Below are 16,877 nucleotides of genomic sequence, written 5' to 3'. Positions count from 1 at the left end.
TGGCATCATTCAGGAAAGTAGTCACCTAGAATGTGCAGGGCCCCAGTCCAGTGAGCTCACAACATAGGGACATGGCAGTCATCATGTTCCTCCTCTCCTGAGCGACGAGGAGATGGCATTAAGGAGCCCCTGAGAGGGTCTGTGGAAACCCTCTGAAACAGCTGGCCTGGGCTGGACAAGTCAGGAGGGGGTCCTTCTGCCTTGGAAACAGCTTGCAGGAGAGTGGAGGGAGCAGGACATCAGCAACAGGGCCTGAACAGACTGGGCCAAAGGTCAAATGCCAGTCTGATCTGGACCAGGGAGAATCCAGCCCAAGAGCCGTGGGGTGGTGTTGGGGCAACCGGCAAAGGAGGTAGAAACCGAGAGGCTGTTGGGGACTGTGGATAGCACAGTTCTGGATGGCACCCTGTACTGAGGTCAAGGAATGGTGAAGCAGGACAAAGTCCCATTGCATCTAGTGCTAGCCCTGCCAGGGACGAGAGGTGTAGTCCAAATACTGTGATGCAGAGCCAGGGATGGTGTGATTTCAACCCCCAGGCTGCACACTCTCGCTGCCAGGGTGATCACGCTGCATACTCACAAAGAGTATGCCCTGCTCTGGCTCTGAGCTGTACTGAGAGACTCAAGGCTTCTGTCTCCTGTCCACTCCGCTGCCCTGGGCAGTGGGTAATTAATTTCCTGAGCGCATTAGTCCTGCTCATTATGTACACATCAGAACAACTCTGGGCTTTAAGACACAGATTATTATTGTTTTAAGGGATTTATATAATCCAAGAACTGAAAAACAGTTTTCCCACTTAACAAGAAGAGACTCTAGGGTGGTGAAGGAAAGCCTTGAGCTCTCCCTGGCTTGGGGGCATGGGCTCCTGATGATCAGGGTGGGTATTAGATCTGCCACACCCAGGAGAGATCCTTGACTGGCCTTGAATGGCAGAAGAGTAGGTAAAGAATGGTCAGGACACTTAGGTCCACCTCCTGGGCAGAAAGGCTTCTGTACTGACAGGAAACAGTCCCTTCTTTGTCCCTCTGTGAGTCTCCCTGGATATCTAAAGGAGACACCCATTGTTGGTGAGGGTATGATGATAGGCGCTCCTTCTCCCTGGGCATGCTTCTAATTGGGCAGAGGACAAATTCAGGCTAGCCAGGAGCTTGGCCTCACCCCTTGCACCCCATAGTAAGTGTCTCTTCAGCTCTTGCACTGTATCTAGTTTCTCTCTCTCTCTCTCTTTTTAATATTAAGAAATTGTCTATTCACTTTACATACCAACCACAGATTCCCCCTTCTTCCCACCCCCCAGCCTTCCCCCCTCAGCCTTCCCTCCCCAACCCCACATTTCCCAAGTCAAGGTCTCTCATGTATCTAGTTTTATTAGTAATAAAACTACTATGTGCCCAAGTCCCTGGGCCTCATGTCCTAAGGTTCTCAGACCTAGGGCCATAGCCCTGCACAACTTTCCCTGGCCAGCTGTGCCCCTGAGAAAAGCATGCCCTGCTCTGCAGGGTGGGCTAGATGTCCTGACCCAGCATTCTAAAACTGAATACGTGTGACCTTCTGCTTGATGGTCCTCAGAAGCTACGAGCTCTGAGCTGTGTGTCCTGCCTGGAAGAATTCTTGGCCTTCATGTTGTGTGGGTCAAACAAAATATTGCTCCATCTCAGGAACCCCAAAGCCTCATCCACGTCTGATCCTGTCCTTACCTGGATTACACTATGGTGGTGTGAGCCTGTCCTCTCAGAGTAGGCAGTGATGAGAAAGCAGATGGAATGTCAGGGTACCACCCAAGCTAGGCCACAGTCTAGGCAAAAGTAGCGTCCTGGAAATGATACAGAGGCAAGCCGTGGTTTGGATGTGGCTTCCCACCCACAACAAGCGAGACCGACTAAAACGCGATGATCATGCCTGAAAGGCTCCAGGCACAGCTCCTGCCTCTCTTTGAGCCTCACCTAGCCAACCAAAGACAGGAGGCGAGAGTCTGGCAACAGAGTTGGATACTGCCCCTGGCTCCAGTGTAGCCTTAGCGGAGACAAGCTCACCCGACCTTTGTGACCGGAAGTGAGAAAGGTGCTTGTGGAAGATGTGGACAGAAAGCCTGAGATGGAGCGCTTTGCTCTGACATGGTCATTGCCTGCTATAACTCATGCCTATAGCACAGCAGGAGGCCCTGAGTGACCCAGCCTGGACTTAGCAGGGCCAAGGCCACATCCTGATGAGCAACCTGGACTATGGACCTGTCCTTGCCGTGCGCTGTGGCTGCTCTGCCCTGGGCCCTGTTGCCAGGGCATCCATGCTGTCTGCCTTCCATAGCTGAGAGGGTCATCAGTGTCCTCTCCTGCCCTGGCCCTATTGGAGCTTTTTCCCTGGCCCATTTCTGTCCAGACCACCCCAGAATACTCTCAGCATCAGCCTTGTCGTTGGTTCATGGTGATTCCTTTGTCGTGACTGCCCCAGCCTGAGTGGTGCTCTGGGATTTCTCTTGCTTTCCGAAACACTGCCTGCTCCGGAAGGATAGGGTCACACAGTGGTTAAACTCAGGATGCACAGGATTGGAGGTAGGTTAGGTATTTGGGTACCACCCAGGACGAACCGAGGGTTCCTCCGGGTGAAGTGTGTGGGTTCAGGACCTTGCCGATAAACCAGGGTGAGAACAGTGTTCAGTAACTAGGCCGAGAGTACTTGGAAGATATTGAGGTGGATGAGTATTGTCACATGCTAAGAACCGTGGAGCACATCCATGAGAGCAGCCACAACGACATGAAGGGAGCTTTCTCTTTTCATCTGTTTGTTGTTTGTTTGTTTGTTTTTTCAATTGCTGCTCATGGCCTAAGGGTCTACTCTGCGGTTCTTAAAACATTCCAGAAGGTGGCAGCCTGCAATATAACCATGACATCCTAAAGCATGGCCTTAAGTTCAAGCAAGCCTTGATCACTATCCAGAAGGCAAAGAGTCTTCAGCGTTGGCCCAGGTTCCTTTCCTAACCGCTGAGGCCCAGAGAGAAAACAAAACAGATAGCCCAGGAGCCCTTAGTCTGTTGCCTCTACAGGTATGACAGTCCCTGCCACTGTAAACACTGGGGGGTGACCCTACCTTGCATCAGAATTCCTGCACAACCTGGCTGCTCTGCCTATGTGTGCACTAAATCATTGGCCAAGAATGCGGAGGTTGTAATCAGGAGAAGCAGGAAGCCTTGTCCTTGGTCCTTCATCCCACTGTGTACTCTGGCAGTTCCTCCAAAGAGACAGTATTAAAGCTGAGGTCTCCTAAAGGAGTGTGGGAGTCAGAGGGATCAAGGACGCCATGGGAAGGCTCACATAATCAACTAACCTGGGCTCACAGAGACTGAACCAACAGCCAAGGAGCCTGCATGGGACTGACCTAGGCCCTCTGCATATATGTGACAGTTGTGTAGCTTGGTCCTCTTGTGGGACTCCCAACAGTGGGAACAGAGGCTGTCTCCGACTCTTTTACTGGGTTTTGGGACCTTACTCCTTATACGGGGTCACCTTGCCCAGCCTTAATACATGGGGAGGTGCTTAGTCTTACTGTAACTTGATATGCCATGTTTTGTTGGTACTCATGGGAGACCTGCCCTTTCTTAGATGGAGATGGAAGAGGAGGGGATTGGGGTGTGGGGGGAGGGAATGGAGGAGGGGGACTTGGAGGGGAGGATGGGGTGAGGCTGAGGCCGGGATGTAAAATAAATAGATGAATTAAGAAAAGCAAGTAAGTTCAGGTCTCCTACCAACTCATTGTCCCTAGAGCTGGGCAGCTGCTGTATTCAGGGCAGGATGTGGCCTTTTCCTCAGCGTGTGTAGTAATGGATACTGGAGTCAGGAGCAAACATCCCAGGCTCCAGGCCCCTGTCCTGGTCTTACCAGAGACCCAGAGAGTAAGTTACATCTGGCTTCTGTGACTGCCATGTGCATTCTGCTCAAAGAAGCTCTGTCACCTTAACTGGAGTTTAGACAGAGTGGAACTTGCTACAGCATCACCCTCCCCCAGTATCCTGCAGGTGACATCAGGTGACCTAAGTACTCTTTCTTTTCTCATAAAGGATGAGCATTGCTGAAACCCATCCTGTAGGCCATAAGCAGACATTCCCCCACTGGGATCTCTCTTTATCCCCAGTTTCTCTTGTTCCTCAAAGGAATGGCCCAGTCCTACTGCGAAGGATTTCACAAGCTTTGGTGCCTATGGGGGGTGGGGGTGGGGGAAATCTCTGCTGCTAAGCATGTACCTGCTGAGCCGTCCAGGAGATGTGCTGAGCTGTAAGTCCCAGGTGTCCCCTGGAGAACAAACAGGAGGGGCCTTGTGCACTAGTTTGCTTCACGGGCCTGCATCTGTATTGACAGTCCCCAGTCTATAAGATCCTTGCTTCCTGGTGTCCATTAACTAACTTCCTGTTAGTGGCTAGCATTCCCCCCCCATCCCCCATCCCCATCCTTCTGGCCTGCTGGGCATGGACAGTGGAACAGGACTTGGTGCTCCAGCTCCTCTTGGAGTAAATATGCCTAGCATCTTGTGGGAATTTTCTGTTCTAGACCTAGGAGTCTTAGAGCATCCCTAAATCACAACCTCTGGGATATATGATGGTTATATGATGCCCATTGCCCATGTCGTACTGCGGGATTCTTCCTCCCCTGGGACTTGAACCAACACCTGTCAAGGCAGAAAGAGTCACCAGGCCCTGAGAACTTGTCTGTCATTGGTTCTGAGATCCACTAAAAACGAAAGGCAGAACAGGGTGACTTGTGGGGTACTAGGCCTACTGCTGAGAGGCCACTGACTAAACAGGGCACTGTCCGATGGCTGTATTCATACCCCTAGAGAGCGCTATCAGGTAAGTTAAAAAACAAACAAACAAACAAACGGTCAGGTACTGTAGGCATCTCTCTCTAGCTAACAGTGGGATCTGAGGGTTGGTAGGACTGCAGCCTGGCAGTCATCCTAGTGTGTCATGTGGCCACCTGTGTCCATCTGGATGGCCCAGGTCCAGGCTGACCCAACAGTACAATTCTGACCTCCCAAGCCCCTCATCCAACTCCTCGGTATCTAGGGCAATTCACATGGAACATCGTGGGCTCCGAGCTCTCCGTGCAGAAGGATGTGGAGAGAGATCTGTGGGGTTTTACTGGGGACAGAATAAATAGAAACAGAAGGGCAGTAGCCAGGAGCAGATGGCACAGAGCCTGCCCCAGGTCGTATACCGGAGCACTGCTCCTGCAGCCTGTGAGCCCCTAGCCCAGCCAGGGGTGGCCCCCACCTCACAGATACAGACACTTGGGTTCCAAGTGCAGATATTTCCCTGGTTGCAGAGTCAGGGGCCTCCGAATGTATAGATATCCCAATGAGGATCCTTCACTGGCCACTACTCAGGGACTGGGCAGGATTGGGTGGTGGCTTCTATTATTACCATTTAGGGTCACCCCAGCCCCCTCCACATTATACAGGTAAACAGGAGGTGGCCAGAGGCTCACCTGCTACGTGAGGCAGGAAGTGTAGTAGTTCCTGCTGTTCCTGGCAGGTTCAGGACGAGAGCGTCCCGTGTTATGAGAGCCCGAGGTATAGCTTTACCCATGGGCCTCTTATCTTGTTTAAACAGCCTTTGCTGTTTGAAGTGGTAGCCTGGCGTGTACTGTTTCTGTGAACAAGGCACTTGTCACTGGGCACTGGGAGGGACGTGGGTAAGCAGAGGTTGACTTCTGGACTTGCTCAGGTTACACCAGTCCAGGGAAATCTCGTTTGCTGCCGAGCAGAGAGCTTCTCCCAAAGTCCTCTGTAAACTAGGTAGCTCTCCCCCAGTTTGCCTAGGTGACAGACAGAGAGCCCTTAGTCGGGGAGAGGCAGCCGCTGGGAGAAGAGAAGGTAAAGGGGACTGGATGAGAACAGACCCAAGGAAAGGAAAGCCGGAGAACACTAGACGTCCAGAATGTCTGGCTTTACAAGCTGGAGTCGCCCTCACTGCTAACCCTCCTGTACCACAGAATCCAAGTGGCTCCTGGGGGTTCAGGGCTATCTGCCTGCAGGTGGAGGCTGCAGCTGGGCTGGGCATCTGGTCCATGCAGGTTTCCCAGCAGGATGCACAGGACACCCAGCAAGAGGGGCAGAGACACAGAGCTGGGTCTCGAGCATCTGTACACAGAGCCCAGGGGACTGACCAGAGAGTGTCAATTCACAAATACGAAACCTGAGACTTCACCCGCCGAGATACGGGATCAGCCAGTTCCCAGTCGTTTTAAAGCTGAGTGCCCTCCCCTGCCCCTTTCTAGTCTCTTATCTGCCGACCCTCTGAGCATCAGAGCTGTAGTGACATAAGATGAAGGCCACCTGTCACTGGGAAGCTAGGCTGCTACGGACCGGAAGTCCCAATCCCACACTTTCAAGGCCTCATTTGGGTACCTGTCACCTCCCCAAAACACAACCTAGATATCCTCACAGAAATGTTGGGGCTCCTCCCGATACCACCCCTGTCATCTGTATGCCATGCCCAAGAGTAGGGGCACAGAGTGGGCAAGCCAAGCACCCAAGCTTACTTTCACCCTAACTTACCCTCACCCCTACCCTGACCCCCACCTGCAACATAGCTGCCACTCCAGATGCCATCTGGCCCTGTCTGAAGATTGCCCCCAAGTTAAGGAGAGCAGGTCCCAAGACAGTCAGTCGGTCATGAATGTGGGCAAATGATGAGCACCGACGAGAACATGGTCTGAACGGTGCTAAAAGCATCCCAGTGCTAAGAGGTTGAGGTTACGACCTGTAAAAACTTTAGAGGCGGGATTCAGTAGGCCAGCCAGCTGTGGGCACTCAGAGCAAGAGCACTGCATGCAGAAAGACATTATGGCAGAGGCCACTTTTGAGGGAAGTGAGCACATGGAAGAGGCAGGAAATATGTTAACCAGAGATGGAAGCCTCTGGAGGGTGCTCACAAGGCACACACAGGGAGGTTGCTCCCCACCAGAGACTCCACCGATAGCTCAGACTGCTGCCCCAGCCCAGGCCTGATCCTCAGTGCTAGCTACGCCTAGTCGGTGTGCTACTGCCTGGCCGGCCACACTCAACATTTGTTTCCTGTCTTTCTGGACAGCTGGTAGTGTATGTATGTGTCCTCTGAAGGACTCGGTTCTCGGAAGGTGATTTTGCTTATTGCTCCTGTCTATCCCTCAAGCAGGGACTAGCTCCTACTCTTCCAGGCCCCTCCCCATATACTACTCAAAGCCCTAAAAATGGAAGTCGAGTAGAAGCGTTCTCATAAAAGGGATACTGAACTGAATGGGAGGGACCTGAGATTGAAGGGTAGGCAGGGTCTCTGCTTGGGAAGCCTGCGGCAGATCCCGAAGACAAAAATAAGGTAGTGTGCGGAGCCAAGCAAGTGGTGGGCAGGCAGAATGGGAATAGGGGCTGTGAGCCAGGCCCTTGGAGCCGGAACAGCAGGCCAGGTTGTACCATCTGCTTCAGTACCCTGAGCACCCACAGATCGGCAAGGTCCAGGTTTGGTGAGTAGGTGAGGTGTAGGAACAGTTGTGTGGAAGTGGCCACCCTGAGGGAGAGGGCTCTGAGCCCAAGTGGGACCCGGCACGTAGGTAGGCAGCAGGCCTCCCTTAGCCCCAGTTCACCCCGTGCTCCTGCCCTGCACTGGCCCGATTCTGTGCTGTCCTACAGATGGACTCCAGGGCAATCGGGCTCACTGAGTCGTTAGCCTCCCTGATCCAGTTCTCCAGGTTGTCGAAGCAGCGTCTAACTTTGCAGGGGGAAGAGTGTGCTAACCAGACTGGACTGGAAACAAGTCCCCAGGCATCCTCTCCGTCTCCAGATACATCCCAGTTCCCCCGAGGCCAGTATCTGTGACCAAGCCTGAAGGTGATCCAGTCTGTACGGGACTCTCCATGGTGCAGGGTGGGGGTCTGGGCGGAGGTGGAGGTCTGTTGAGTCTATAAAATAGGAATGCCTCAAGGATCCCCACCACGACTCCTCTCCCTGGGCCTGGATCCCTGTGTCACATCAGGACGCCTCCCCACCAGTGGATACTCCTTTAGGAGCATGTCACCAGAGGAACCTTCTATCTTAACAGTACTGGCCTGTTTCTCAGACCAGAGTGAGCCAAGAGAGCTCCCTCAAAGGGATGAAGGGAAAATCAGGTCCCCCACCTCCCAAAGGCCCGCCTTCTACTACCCCCAAGTGGATATATTGGGCTAAGATGTGCAGCCTCCTCCCGTCTTTGGGCTTTATTGCTATGTGAGACGGAGGGTGGAGGCGTCCTCTCCAGTTGTCATGGAAACAGCAATCCGTCTACTGAGAGTCTGGGTGCTAAACTGAACAGAGGGAGGGGCAGCTGGCCCTGTGTGACAGCTGCTATTACCACCTTCCAGCAGTTCAGTGCTGAGAGAGACCCAAGGGGCTACCACACGCTTGAATGTGGCTGGTGTGCCCAGTTTGCCCGGGAGCCTCCCTGTGAGCAGCAGGGCCAGAGGCACAGCTGCCTTGTCTCTGTTAGGGTTAGCTAGCATTCCATCCCGGCACTGGGGTAAATATACAGGCCCTGCCCACCGGGAGCCACTTCACTGAGAAGACAGGCTGAAATAGGGAAGCCAGCAGCCAGTAGCTGGCACTGTCTGGGGAGAACCATGCATCTGGCCCCTAGGCAGATGACTGATGCCTCCCCAACCGCATGTTGCTGCCAGGAAGCGGTGCCGTGATGCCTGCTTAGGTTTCAGCTGACTTCCCCTCAGTGTCTCTCGCCTCACTCCTCTTGTCTTCTAAGCTCCTTGAGGCCACCAGAGCATGGATAGTAACCTCCCCCATGGCTCTAAAGCAGGAGAGAGTGGCAGAACCAGCCAGCTACCAGATAGGAACTGCAGCCACAGATCTTCAGACCAGCAAGTGAGTGAGTGTACTGGACTTAGGCTAGTCTGTCCGTGAAAGGAGACCCTGGCACCTTGAAAAGTTTCAGGGGCCTGGCTGACAAGCCTGGCATCCAAGGGGGTGTCATGGGACCTGGAGAGAGGTCTCAGAAGAAGTGAAGGGTTTAGTGCCCAGTCCAAGACCAACTTCTCGGAAACACAATCCAGTCCAGGTTGCTGGAGGATCCAAGTTGAGTACTCTGTTTCACTAAGGCAAGAGCTATGATCTGGAATGTAGGAGGTGACAGAGTCTCGCTGCAGACTGGTGGTGAATGAAATGTGACTCAGAACACTTGCCTGGCATGTACAGGCCCTTTCCTCCAAGAAGCCAGCAGAGTCATGCCCAACAGAAGCTTCTCAGCAACTAATATTAGGGACAGTCCCTGTAATGGTCCCAGGTCCCAACAGCAGTGAGCTGTTTCAGATCTAACCCCATTGTTTCCAAACCTGAGGCTTCTGATCACAGAGCATGGCAGACTCTGGAAGCGCCTCAGTTTCTTTAACCTACGGGAGAAAGGGTTTGATTTGACTTACAGCTCCCAAGGGACACAGTCCACCATGGTGGGGCCATGGCAGAGAAGATGTGGCAGGCAGCAGGCAGGGAAGGTATGGTGCCTGGAGCCCGAGGCTGGCTGGTCACATTGCATCCACACCCAGGAAGCCAAGTGGGGACGTCGAGGGAGGCCCACCCCTGTGAGCCACCTCTTCCATCAAGGCTCCACTTCATATGCCTTGACAACCTTCCCAAACAGCACTCCCGGCTGGGGACCAAGTGTTCAAACGCCTGAGCCTATGGGAGACATTGCACATCCAAACCAACAAGACAGGATGTGTGGCCAGATGTCCATAACCATTGACGCTAAGGGCAAGAGACCTGCAGTCTAGACCGAGGGAGAGAAAGATACTCAGATACGGCCAAGCGCCCTGGATCGAACCATGTGGAACTGAAAGACACCTCTGTGTGGGAGCCCGTTTTCCGGTTCCTAGTGGCTTTACTCAGCAGGTCTGCATAGAGAGGATGATTAGGACCATGGGCCTGAGTGCAGGTGTCTGAGATGGTCTGCACTTGGCTGTGCTGGAGGTGGGGGGGTCTTTTGCTCCACCCCTTGTCATTTCTATAAATGCCTTAGGGCAGAGACAGTCAGGGCCTGTTGGAAAAGGTTCCAGGCCCTCTCGAGGCTATTCTGTATTTTCTGTCTGTTTATCTCCACACTCTAAATCCTTCTATCTAATATTTCCTGCTGCTCGCACTCAAGAAAACTCTGGGGAGTGGTGGGGTTGGTGGGAAAATGCCCCGCACCTCTGGAGATAGTAGCACAGGCTCAAAGCTAAGAAGAGGGTCCTGGGAAAGAGAGGAAACTGAGCGCATGTGCAGGGCGGGAACACACTGCAGCCAGAATGGCTAGAACGGGAGCCTGGTAGAGGGGGCTCGAGAGGTCCAATGGGACCAAACCCTGAAGCATGCGCATCGGTTTGGGGAGGACTTGAGACATGGCAGTAGGCATACACTGGGAGTCCCCAGAGCTGAATGGCCCACACCAGCAACGGAAAAAAAAAAATCCCCCAGAATCAAATGTTAATGCCCAAGCTGGCCCACAGGGATCGCTGAACCAGCTTCCCATTCTGCACAGTCCACTGAAGACCCTGTAAGATGTCACTCCTTGACAGGCACCCTAGGTCAAGGCCAGCCATGACCAGGACATGGCCCAGCCGTGTCAGCTTCCATGCTGCTGAGGTTTGCTCTATGTTAGAACAGGGTGTTCCGAGTGTGATGAAATGGGGCTCTGGAACATCTTCCCTTTTGTATAAGGAGGCTGCCCTGGTCCCAGCCTCCTCCTGCATGGGTCCTACCCCAGTTCTTCAACACTACCTCCATTCCATCAAGATCCAAATTGTCACCACATGGAACTGACTCCTGCTTCTAACTCATTGGCTTGGGGATAAGTTCAGGCCGGGATCTTGTGCCTCTGAGACCCCGCCTAATGCTCTCAGAGCCAAAAAGGACTGTCCAGGGTGACATAAACTAAGCTCCCCAGCCCCCTGCATTGTTGGCCAGACTGGCCTCTTTGCCATAAAGTCCAGGGGTGAGGGACATTGCACTTGCTTCCTTGAAGCCTGTTGGCGATCTCCTCAGCCAGCTAGACCACACTTCTATTCTTCTTTGCTTGGAGGAGAAATAGACATTTTTCACTTGCCTGGAAGACCTTCTCTTTAGAGACAAGCTATTTTCACAAGCTCCTCCATTCTGGGGACCTACTGAGACCTGAGGGTGAAGTCGACCCACCCACTCCCTGCTAGAGAAGTTCTCTCTGTAGAGCTCAGGACAGTTCAGGGAAGTGACTGAGATCTCCCCTGCCCACTGAATGCACAGAGCACAGGGCTCTGGCCCTTTCCCATTTCTCTAGACAGTGTAAAGAAATCAGTTCTACACCAAGAGTACTGACCGGGACTGGACTTGGTCATGGTGTGGGTCAGCAGCTCCTGTGGCCCTCAAGCCATACTGCCATCTAGTAGACAGCCCCTCACATTAGCATTCCCAAGCCTTTCCCTACAGTGGAAATCCCAGAAGCTTAGCTGTCACTCGGTGAAGAACACCAGTATGAATCCAGTGAAACCAGTGAAGCCCCTCCCATCCGGGCACTGCCCCCAAGACTGGCAGTTTGTTGCTGTGACTGGGTCAGCCCTGCCAACTGCAGGATTGACAGTCTGGTGAATGGAGCTCATTCATGACCCAGACCAGCCCCACTTGTAGGGTAAAAAGCTGAATTCATTATTCTATGAAAAATATTCTGGGCTTTTCTACCACAGGCTGACTTGAACTTCCCAAACTGTACCAGAACTAATTTGACCTAGAGATGAGGAAAATGGTAGCCCAGAGCAGGAGAGTCTCTGTCTCCCCACCCAGCTGGTCCTGACACCACATCCCCTCACAGTACTCTCACAGGTGACTAGGCCCCTCAGCCACAAAGCCCAGCTGAAATGCCCCCTGTTGCCGTGAGCCATGTGTTACTCAGTTCATTCTCGCTGTTGGCAGAAATCCCAGCCACTAGCAGTTACCTGAGCCTGGGTACAGGGGCACATGAGTAGATGTTTACGCTTGGCTTCCCCAAAGCAGTATGACCATGGGCTACATGAACTAGGGGTACCCACTACAGGAGTGTTTACACAAATGGGGGAATGGGTTGGGAAAGGATTAGTCTGGACCAGTATCTGAAGGACTGTCTACATGCAGATGGAAGCCAGAGGAAGCTGGGATGTGCTGGGTCCCCAAGAAGGGTTGTTGGGAATCCTGATGGGGAGAGCATCCCTATGCAGAAAAGGCCTGTGCTACCACCACTCTCGGGGTAGGGGTGATTGTTGGCTTCCCAGGCAGAGATTCACCAAGTGCGTGTGGGCCCCGGAGGAGCACAGCGCATTACCAAACATCAAGACTTAGCCACCTCCTTCCTTACTGCACTCATGGGACCTCCAGAAAAGGAGCTATTCCTTAGGTCAGGGGATGAGAACAGCTTTGCTGCTCTTTTAACTGAGACTTTTTTTAGTGGATGGTGTTGGGGGCGTAGAAGCCTTTTATTTTTCTTTAGACAGAGTCTTGCTATGTAGTCCAGGCTGGCCTCAAACCAGCAGTCCCGCCTCTCAAGGATTGGGGCATCTTTTCAGCTCTAAGAGGAAGCTGAAGTCCAGTTAACTTGATATAAAACAAGGTTGTTCATCTTGAGAATTGTCTGAGCTAGGGTTTCTGTTGCTGTGATGAAACACCATGACCAGAAAGCAAGCTGGGGAGAAAAGGGTTTATTTGGCTCATGCTTCCAGATCACTGGAGGAAGTCAGAACAGGAACTCAGGCAGGGCAGGAACCTGGAGGCAGGAGCTGAAGCAGAGGCCGTGGAGGGGTGCTGCTCACTGGTTTGCTTCCCCTGGCTTGCTCAGCCTGCTTTCTTAAAGAACCCAGGACCAGCAGCCCAGGGATGGCACCACCCACCACAAGCTGGGCATTGCCCCACGGATCACTAATTGAGAAAACGCCTTACAGCGGGACCTCATGGAGGCATTTCCTCAACGGAGGCTCCCGCCTCACTACTGGCTCTCGGTTGTGTCAAGATGACACCCAGAGCCAGCCAGTTCAAGAACTTTACGGCTTTGACAGCAAAGCTGTTCGTTCTTTCACGTGGAAGGAAGGCTGCAAGCCCGCCCCTGGGGCCTGTGTGGTGAGCTATCTGGCCAGGCACATCTGGGCATGTGCCAAGTGGAAAACCAAGGCCTCGGACGTAGGTGAAGGACTTGGGTCCCGCATGAACTCCAGATTATGTGTGTACTCATGTTTGATTGGTTTAAAAAAAAAAAATCTCATCTTTGGGAGCTGCTGACCTCAACCTCTTATCACAGGTGAAGGGGGCGAGACACTGACAAGTTGGCATCCCGCCCAGAGTGTGACAGGGGACAGAGAGTGGTGTTCGGAGTGCTAGGGCCGGCCGGTGTGGGACAGTGGATTCCAAATGAGTTATGGGAGGTGGGAATAGAGTGGGAGAACAGCCATCACAAAGGTCCAGATATTATCCTTAGAAGCTCAGTCGGGATGCAGAGAGGCTACAGAAGGATGCTATTAAAAATGAGCCCCAGACCTTGTATGCATAACCAGGGACATCTGCCACTGTGTGTCACCAGGTGTGAGGAGAGGGAACCAAATGGCCAACCTGACGCAAGCTTACCCCGGCGACTGGCCTTCTTGAAAAAAAATCATTCCAGGAGCCAGTCTTGGTTCGGCTACCATAGGTGCTGGCCCCTGGAGGCTGTACCGGGAAAGAAGACCCCTAGATTCTCAGGCCAACGTGCTTGAAGGTCCCCTCTACCCCCTTGTAAGAAATCCAAGTGCAGGAGAGCCCCACCCTGGGGTAAAAGAGGATATGTGGCATTGAGTACATTTAGAGCCATCTAGACATGTCACAAATGTCCAAGATACAGCTGCAGCCCACCCTGGGGACTGTTACCTAGCCTCGGTGTGGCTGACATGGCTTGCTACAAATCACTGGTTCCCACCACCAAGCAGTAAGATTCCCACATTCCCACATTGCACAGGCTTCTGTCAGCATCATATGCTCTGTGTTATTTATATAAACGAATGTTCAGATGAACCCCAGCCTCCTAGAAAATGTCAATTTCCATAGTGAAAGAGCCCTTCAGAGAGCTGAGTGGTTAAGCCCTGGCTGGCCTCATGGTAACTACTGACCATAGTACTTCCACCATGGCGGCACCATTGGTGGCTGGAGAGGTAAAGGTAAGGGAGATGTCCTGCCAGAAGAGAGTATTAGTGATTCTTTACCGAGCTCTGGCAAGTCAATAGTACCGTAGGGCTCGGTCCATGTGTAAAAGGAGAAAGCCTCCCCATCCCCACTTCCACCCCAGCAAGTGGGCTCTGGCTTGCTTGCAGCTCCTCAGATTCCAGGATCAAAAGGAAACATGTTGTGTTGGGCTGGTGGAGTCATTGCTACAAGACTAGGGGTGCAGTGAAAGTCCCCACCATACCGCCCCGAGAAGCAGCTATGACCCATGAAGCCAAGCAGATGTAAATGGAGAAGACGTGAGAAATAAGATACCTCACAGACTGAGTAGGGCACAGCTGGAAGGTTTAGGGAGGTAGGGAGCAGCCTCACAGAAGAAGATGCCCTACAAGAAAAGCAGAATATGAACGGATGAGGAGTGCTGTAGTGAGGAGGCCGGGAGGCCAGGCAAAAGGCCATCTTCAGCCCTCCCACTCGCTCCTCTGTTGCATGGCTTCAAGGCTTACAGCCGGGAATAGCATAGCTCCTCCAGTGGTGGTGATTTGAGATAGCAGGGAGACATGAGTCTCCAAGAGTGTGGCTACCACTCTGAAACTGAGTCTAATGGCATTGGACTCATCCGGTGGGCACCAAGCCAGACCTCCCACCAACACCTCTTAAGGCTGCTCTTTTGGAGCCAAGTGCAAGACCCCTCCCTGGCCACCGGATCCTCTGGTTGGCTTCCTTTGGGCAGGGTCCTGATTGTGATCGCCTGAGGTTCTCTGTCCTACCTCTGCCCTGGGACCACAGGCAATCACAGAGCCTCTCGTCTAGGGGCAGATTCAGGCAGGACGCAGTACCTGCCTCTCTTGCCAGCCCCTCACATTGAGAGGTGGTGTGCTGGAGCGACTCTGACCGTGCTGTGCTTTCTAACAAGCCATCTTGATTGGCTCCCAGGGCAGTTATGCATATCCACTTTACAGAGCTTCGGTGCTCACATACTGACAACACACCCAGCATCAGGAATCTCTGGAGGACAGAAGGAAGTGTCTGGCTCAGGGACTGCCATGACTCTGAAGCCCTGTGTCCTCCATGAGCTTACAGGCCCAATGCACAGCAGTTCCCCCTGCCCCAGGCTTTTCTGAATCCTACTGGGCAGGTCCCGGGAGATGCGACTGTGGGGACAAGTGTTATTTGAGACACACCATCTCCCAAGAGACTGCAGTCCTTAAAAAATAGAGGGGGTCACCAGAAAACCTGAGCTTGAAACTGCAGCAGAGCCAGAGGAGCCTGGGAGTGTGAGGAGGACCGAGCCCGAGATAAAGGGAGATCCTGTGCTTCCTAGACACCTAGTCCTACCCCTGCTGCCGCCTGCCACCCTGTGAGCTAGGTGCCCGGGTTCCATGATTTCTTGAGTGACAGATGCAAGGCTTAGTCATGCAGGGTCCCCAAAGTCTGAGAGATGCACCAGCAGGGAAGTGGTTCAGACAGCTGGGGTAGAAAGGAGTCCATTAGGCACACAGAAGCTGAGGCAGTCTCAGGGATGGTCTTTTGACCCTTACTACTGCTACCCCTAAAGGTCTCCACAACTGAGCTCTTCCTGCAAGCGTGGTCTGAAGAGGACTGACCCCAGGCCAGCAATTGTTCACTACTGCAGCACCTTTAGAGAGTCTTTCCGCCCCTCCTCTAAGCCACATCCCACTTTCTGAACACCTCCATCCAAGGACCACTCCTGCCATCATCACAAGTGACCCACCAGGGCTAAGGGAGCCACCACCTTCCCCCCCAACTCTGTGCTTCCCATCCCCCTTATGGGCCAGGAGAAACCCCCTAGTCCACCCCTGGATGGATTCCAGTATCCATATCAAGGCTCACACAGCTCTGAGACCTCCTCCGTCTAGCGTGAGAGACATGGCCCCATGCACTCAGGACATGCTCAGCAAGCCTGCCTGCTCGATGAATTGAAGAATATGTGCTAATAGCCATATCTGATACAGAATTTGGAGTCAGAAGCAAAAGCCCCAATTATGACATCATTTCTATGAGAAGTGACAGCTCCGTTCCCACAGTCATCTTTTACACTGCATTTTCCAGGAATCCATTAGAGCTAATTGTTCTCCCAGAAGAAGGTAGCATTCCTAGACCACCACCCACCGATCTCCCTTTCAGAACATCACATCCAGGTCTGGTCCAACCACAGAGGAAGGTGCTGGCTCCCTCGTGCATCGCTGGGCTTGGGACCCTGCTCTCCGTTTCTCAGTGGGGAAGGTCAATTTAGACCATGCCAAAACCTGGGGTTACTCACTCTCCAGAGTGTCTTCCTGTATTGATTGTATCAACTCCAAAGAGTGAATTTGCGAAACGTAGTCTTCCTGGTGGGCGAGTCTCGGGATGATGACAGGGACCTCTGACCACCCTCCCCTTTCCGCCCATCTGCTTCCTCCAGCCAGAGCCAGTGCCTCAGAGAACACGGGGCCTGGGAAGCTGGTTTCCGTGTGATACCCTGGAACTCTGCCCCCAGGCCACTCCCTTGCATGAGACTGCAAGCCCACAGCCCCTGATGAGGGACTTGGGGCACGTTTCCTACCTCTCCGCAGCTCAGTCTCTCCATCGGTAAGATGGAGCTAGGCAGGTGCAAGGGTGGCACAGGCAGAACCTGGCCCGGAAGCACCATCATTGTCACTGTGACTGCTGGGGATGCTGCGGGTGCCCTGTGTCCCCCTCG

General features: G+C 53.2%; 2 protein-coding genes across 9 annotated transcripts in view; one reads left to right on the top strand and one right to left on the bottom strand.

Annotated features, from left to right (window-relative positions):
* Rsph14 (radial spoke head 14 homolog) overlaps positions 1–16,877 on the bottom strand; it is an 80,010-nt gene that overhangs the window by 43,215 nt on the left and 19,918 nt on the right. The gene's annotated exons all lie outside the window — the stretch shown is intronic.
* Gnaz (G protein subunit alpha z) overlaps positions 1–16,877 on the top strand; it is a 52,481-nt gene that overhangs the window by 32,657 nt on the left and 2,947 nt on the right. The window lies entirely within an intron of this gene.

Source organism: Peromyscus californicus, unplaced genomic scaffold, assembly GCF_007827085.1.
Source record: "Peromyscus californicus insignis strain IS unplaced genomic scaffold, ASM782708v3 Scaffold_19__1_contigs__length_69161282, whole genome shotgun sequence".
Classification (NCBI taxonomy): Eukaryota; Metazoa; Chordata; class Mammalia; order Rodentia; family Cricetidae; genus Peromyscus; species Peromyscus californicus.
This window is presented reverse-complemented; position numbering and strand designations above follow the sequence as displayed.